We start from the raw sequence: 6,811 nt of genomic DNA, 5'->3' as shown, positions 1-6,811 counted from the left end.
TCTGTATTTTTTTTATCCACTGGGCACGTAAAGACATTTTGTATGTTTCAGATGTGATAAGGAATTAAATACATTTTCTGGTTCTTAGCTAAATAACTGCAAAGACTGTCTAAGTGGCTTAAAACTCCTGGATGGAAATACTTGATACATTGTGGTGTGAGGAGGAGGCTGTCTGCAGAAAAGTGTGGCACTCTCTCCTTGACTGTTTTGATAAAGCAAAACAGAGGATACAGGGAGGGAGTGGGGATCCCAACGGGAAGGACATACTGAAGTGGGAGGGGTATCCCCCAGGTGGTCTGTGTCATGTATGAAAGGTGCAAATAGGGACATCCCGCACATCAACAGTTTGGCTTCAGATGAAGCATGGGAGAGGCTTAAGGGAGAGCCCAAACACCTTGCGAAGGGAACTCATTTCAGGCATTCAGAAAAACAACCAGCTTAAATTAACGGCAAAAAAATCTACCAAGAAGAGGCGAAAACAGTACATGAGGTTTACTGGTGGCTACAGAAAATGTAAATTATAACTGTCCACCTTTAGATAAACAAGCAAACACCATTGCACGTCTATCAGTTAGTGTGTCTGCACGTCAGTTTACGGATGTGCGAGTGTTGTGAGAAAATGTGGCAGTAAAAAGCCCTTTCGTAACTGAATATGGCTAGAAATGTTCAGTGTAAGTGGAGTTTATTTGAAATCTGTAACTTTCTGCAAAATAAATCAATTCTATTAGTCGAAGCAAATTACATTTTAAACTTACTTTTGAGTTTGCAGCAACGAAACATAATTTATGGCACTGAACTTTTTAGGAAATAGCTTTCATTTCTCAAAAGAAAAAAATATATCAAAAGATTAAAATAAAATTTTATTTTTCAGCTGTTTGGATATTTTTATATTATTACTTTGGTGAAGTCGCCGTCTTCTAATGAATCAGGTAGATTTTATTTTCATTTGTACTTATTCTTCCATTATTGGATCGCCAGTCGCTATTACCTGCTTTCACTACATAAAATTTCAGGTCCAGACTGTTCTCTTCCCGTTTAATTTTTTAGGGATTAAGAGCTATTGGAGTGTGAATTTATAGTTAAGACCGTTCAGAGAACTCTTCTATCTTCACTATTTATGCAGCATTTTAAAGAGCATGTGCCATCATATTTTGGTGTTACAAAACCAAGAAATCTAATGAAATTTCTCAATTTGTTTTTCTACAGTTTGGGAAAGCAAAGTCAAGTAAACCATGCTTGTTTGAAACATTATGAGCCTTTTGGAGGCCACCTGTCATCAAATAGATTGCAGACTATTGATTCATGTTATTACAGGGCAATTTTGTTTTATTGTTACAACCAGAAAACAGTTCTCTCAACAGAAAAAGCTTTCTAACAAGAATATGTCAAATGGATACATAGCTGTTTCCTGGCAATGTATAAAAAGATCCTGCTGGCAGAATGGGTGAGCTTGGTGAAAAAGTAAAAATGAAGATTGGTGATTTCTCATTGTCCACCAAAAATGAGCTACTTGATTGGCAGATTTAGGTTTATGCTGGCTTTTTTTATTTTTTATTTTTAATTAAATTTCAGTGACATGTTTCTCCTCTCTACTGCTCTGGAGAGGCCCAGCCAAAATCTGACAAGGAATCTGTGAAGCAAGTTACAGATTATATACTTCATGCAAATTCAAAGACCTCGAGACCACCACCAAAGATAAAAAGTCAAAATATCTGTGGAAATTTGCAAAATTCTGCTCTGCAATTCTAAGTTCAGGCCATTATGGATGCAGTGAACAGTTTCAGAATGGTAAGTGAGCCTCACGTGAGCTTTTCGAATGGTCCTTGGAAGGGTTGAACTGACCATTGTCATGATCCGTGTTTCTGTGTATTTATTTTAAGGTTTTTCTGTGTTCAGTTTCTGTCCTGTGAGTCTCTGTTTCTGCTCTTCCCTGTTGATTGATCCCAGCTGTGTCTCGTTCCTGTGATTACCCTCCCAGTGTATTTAGTCCCACCTGTTGGCCGTGTTCCTCATCAGATCCTCGTCTAACGTCGTGTGGGCATACCTTCACAGTTGTACTGTCAATTCCTGTGGTGGCATAGCTCTCCCTTCAGTCAGTTGGTAAATCGCACAAACTATAATTGTCTTTGGTAATGTGGCTGGAATCTTGCCATTAAAAAGTAACTCTGTTTCCTGTGATTGGGAGAATGTGCCAATCACATGTTCAGCAACATGTAATCACATGGATGCATGTTGTTAACGGCAGCCAACAACAAAGTACTTGTGCTCAAACTTCAGGTTTGCTAGGTGAGAGGCAGTGTCTGCTGACTGTGCCTTAGTAAATGGGAGGTTTTTGAAATGGCTTGTTTTCCAGACATCACCAAAACATTTAGTGGTTGCCAAAAAGCATTTTACTTGCTAGTGTATTGTTTGTCTCTTTGCAAGAACCATAATTGTTCAATAACTGGTTTATATAAGCATAGAGAAGAGATGTTAATAATTGTGGTTCAATGTAACAACATAGAATGAGCACAATTCATAACGTTTGCTCTTTTAGGAGATATTTGTAAGGAATAAAAGTGAAACGGATATAGATATTTTTAATACTTGAGAAAGAAATATGGATCTTTTTGTAAGGAATTCATAGCTTGAGATGACATCAAACACAGACATATTGTTACAAGATCCAAAAACTCGATTACAACAACCATTGTTCCGATTGCACCAGCTGTGTTCATCACAGTCAGGTTGTGGGGTGATGCATCAAAACCTTGTTTCACAGAGAGAGAGGGATTAGAAATGTTTCTTTTTTTTCCCCCACTTCTCTCAGTTCATGGCTTACCAAATGTACACCCTGAAACTTCAGTGGTATATACACTTATAGTAACTGGTTTTGACTTTTTAGTGCGTATAGAGAAATAAAACCAAAACGCATCATGTGGGAATAACGATTACCCACTCATGCAAATGCCTATTGAACTCTGCAGCAAGCACAAAATTATCTCCATGATTAACATATATCTGCTTTAAAACACTTGATGCATGAAGACGAGGCAAGGAAATGTCTCCCATTTAAAATCAATGCCATTTGTTCGCCCCCAGATCAAGGGCTCCCCCCCCCACCACTCTACAAAACGATGCGTGACGTGACATAATCATACCTTTCCCCTGAAGTTGATTAATATTTTAAAGATCAACTCTCCTTCAGGAAGATATTAAACAAGATTTAAATCCAGCCCCTCTTGCAAGACATTTGCATGCATAAACTATTCCAGTTAGATTCTCCATCATCCAGCTTGATCTAGTTTTTAAGCGCTGTGATCTTATTAATCAATTCTGTTTTCTTGCACCGTGTGTGCGTCCATGTAAGTGCATAAACAGGAGAGCTGATGATCATTAAAAGCATACGCAGCTGCCACCAACAGAGAGGAGAATCAGAAAAGCAGCTACCGCTTGTCCCCCGGTGTCGATTATTTCCTGTGAAAATGTTCAATGATGGGGCAATTGGTTTTCATAAGCAAAGCAGTGCATATTGCCTTGCTTTTAAATGTATTTACAGTGCCAGTTTTAAAGGTCAGCAGGCAATAAAAGAGCACATCGGAGGTCTGTTTTCCATACAAGTATGTTTATCTAATTTAAGAGCTGCTGTGTGTTATTCTGTCTATAATTCATTTGAAATCGAAAGGTCAAGCTCTTTTAAAGACCTGATGAGGCACCTTTATAAGTCCAACCTGAGGGAAAAAGAATGACTAATAACTTAATTAATATGTTTTTAGATCTTTTTGAATTTGCTCATTCAGATTTTTTTGTTTTTATGGTGACTTTGGTGAATAAGGCAAAACTCCTCCCACAGACGTAGAGTGTGGTTGTGTCATCCACAGAGGCAAAACTTAGATTTTATTTACCAGCCATTTATTAATCGATCCAACCAGCCCACTAATTTCCGGGCAGAGTAACTGGGCTCCGAACGTGTTTGTAAAGGATGAGCGAATTTAAATCAAAGCAGGATGTAATCAGCCACGCGGGGTTTTGAGCAACCCGCGGGGGATTTAACACTCCATTATTTAAAGCAGACCATACAAATGAGAAAATAACACGCAATGGCTGAAGATGCACGGAGCTGTCCGTGTTGAAACAAGCACAAATCAGCAGATTTGCGATCACAGTAAAATAACAGGTTTGTGTCTTTTCAGCTGCTACTTTTATTTCGAGTTAACAGAGTATTGCTGTCTTTACCCTAAAACCTCTACTTTTGATTTCGAATGATACAAATGTCATTGTAAACACATAAAATGGAATTCGGCACACAGTTCTTGGACAAAATTAAAGAACCATGTTTTATCTGAAACTAAAATATATAATAAATTAAGTCATTAACACCAAATCCATAGACAATAAATGAGAAATCCAGATGTTAATGAAACTTTGGGTTTGGAGAATGTGCTTTACGAATTTTCAAGTCTTGCAACATATTGTTATTTGGATTAATCTCTGGACTTTGACTTGGTCATCTGTCAAGTACCATATGCTTTAACCTAAATAAATCAATTTGAACTCTGCATTTATGCTTGAGTTCATTGTCCTGCTAGAAGGTGAAACTCTGTCCCACAGTCACATGTTGTTTTGACATTTTTGCCAGAATTAGCTTCTATTTAACTCAGTCTATCTTCCCAACAACTCTAAACAGCTTCCCTGCAGCATAATGCCACCACCACTATGCTTCACAGTGGACAGAATGTGTTAAGGGTGATGTGCAACATTAATTTTCTGCCACTCATGGTATCTTTAATGCAGTTCAACATGTTTCACTTAAGCGTGAAATGACCAGTGCAAATTCTTCCAAATTGTAAATCATATTTCTCGGTTTTCTTTCAACAATGTGGTGATTTTCTTGTGACTCTTCCATCAGGCTGAGATTTGTGGTATCTGTGTGTGTCCAATCAGCAGATTCTCCTGCCTGAGCTCTGGATCTCTGCAGCTGCTCCACAGTAAATATGGGCCTCTTAGCTGCTTCGATTAGGATGATGAAGTGACCTCTGAAGGTATTTGGTTGTACTGTATTTCATTTGGTGGGATCAATGGATGCCACGCTTAACATTTTTACGAATAGAAATCAGCAACACACTGTTTCTTCTAATTCTTACACTTAAAAGTTATTGTAACGTGACAAAATGTCAAAATGCTCAAGAGCAATAAATATATTTTATAAGGCAGGACACATGAAAAGTCTTAGGAGTCACGGATCCTCAATTAACCCTCAGTGAGTAATGAAACCTATTGCCTATTAGATTATAATGACCCTGTTAACTCAAAACTGTTAAAAAAAATATATTTTAGTCTTAGGTTGTAATTTTCAGACTTCCATGTGAACGTGTGTCTTCAGAGGTAGGAAACCCTATATTCTGCGGCTGTGAGTAGTTCCCCTGGTGAGCTTAAAAGATGCTGCACAGAGAAAGTGATGTTCTTATCTCACACATTTACTCACGGGGAATCACTTCTCGTTGTAGTCGGCTGCTCTCCGGTGTGTTTGTCTTGCAGGATTGCTCAGAAAAGTTGTCCACTCAGCAACCTCCTGTGGATACACAAACAGATAAATGAGAAAAATGCCATAGCATTCAAATAGCTCAAAGTTTCACTGTGTAATGTCAGATTCATGAGCGTGAGAACAGAGACGCTTCATGTTCAAAATATGGGCCACAGTGCCACCTACTGGGCGAAAATTGCCTTATTTTTTCTTGGAAACGCATTCATATTCTCTATTTACAGATATATAGAAATCTGAATGGCAAATCAGTGCTGCTCAATTTGGTGCCTACCTATTTATTATTCATGTCAAAGTATTTTGAAAGGAGTTCATTGCCTTTGCCAATTGAGTGTTTTTTTTTTATAAATCCGTGCAGACCTAGAAATGACAATAATGAAATGCATTTTTTAATCTAATATTTTAAATTTAAAATTCATACAATTCGTCTATCTGTTTTTACTTCAAGATGAAATTTACAACGAAATGTAATTTAATAAAAACATTTAATTTAGTAAAATAAACAATAAAAGCATGGATTTTTTAAATGGATGCCTTAAAGCTTTGTACATGTCATAAAATTGTCAACTTTCCTAATTCTGCATAGAAGAGCTGTCAAATATACAGACAGAAATATACCCAAAAATGGAGCTGCACAATTGGCAAAAATCACAACTTCCATTACAATGCAAGCATGTATCACATCAAGAAACACTCCTGGAATATAATACTTGGACTGATGTAAAATTTTAGGTGCCTTGTATAGAAAATCAACTTTCCCATGATATATTTAATCCCTCTTCTGGATTTGTATATGCCCACAGCTAACTTAGACCTTAATTATCAAGGTAAAAAATCTCTAGGTAATGTTACAGATAATAATTTCTCTACAGCAACTTGAAGAGAAAATTGCTATTGGTGGGGGACAATTATTCAAGGGTTGTTAGGTGTGTTGCTAGGTATATTTGAGCCTGTAAATAAAAGTTTGACCCGGTTTGGATTTCCAGTTCTTCATTAAGAACATATGTACATAACTTTGTACGTTGCATAATCATTCCATTCTGGAAAAAGTAGGTTGAAATAAACCACTAACACAATAAAATGAACATTATGTGTCCATCATCGGCACATACAAATATCTGTCTCCAACTCTGCAATCCTGAAGGATTTATGATATGCTTATTCTACGGGTACCTTAAAGTGGATTGCAGATTTTATGGGAATTGTTTTGCCCATTCAAGATTAAAAAAAAAAAAAAAAAAAGGAAAAATCAAGTGGGGGCAAGGGAAAAATTTTTTCCCCGTTTGGGCT

This window comes from Poecilia latipinna, unplaced genomic scaffold (assembly GCF_001443285.1).
Source record: "Poecilia latipinna isolate Pla-1442-1.1 unplaced genomic scaffold, P_latipinna-1.0 Scaffold13, whole genome shotgun sequence".
Lineage (NCBI taxonomy): Eukaryota > Metazoa > Chordata > Actinopteri > Cyprinodontiformes > Poeciliidae > Poecilia > Poecilia latipinna.
The sequence above is the reverse complement of the archived record's forward strand: the minus strand, read 5'-3'. Positions refer to the sequence as shown.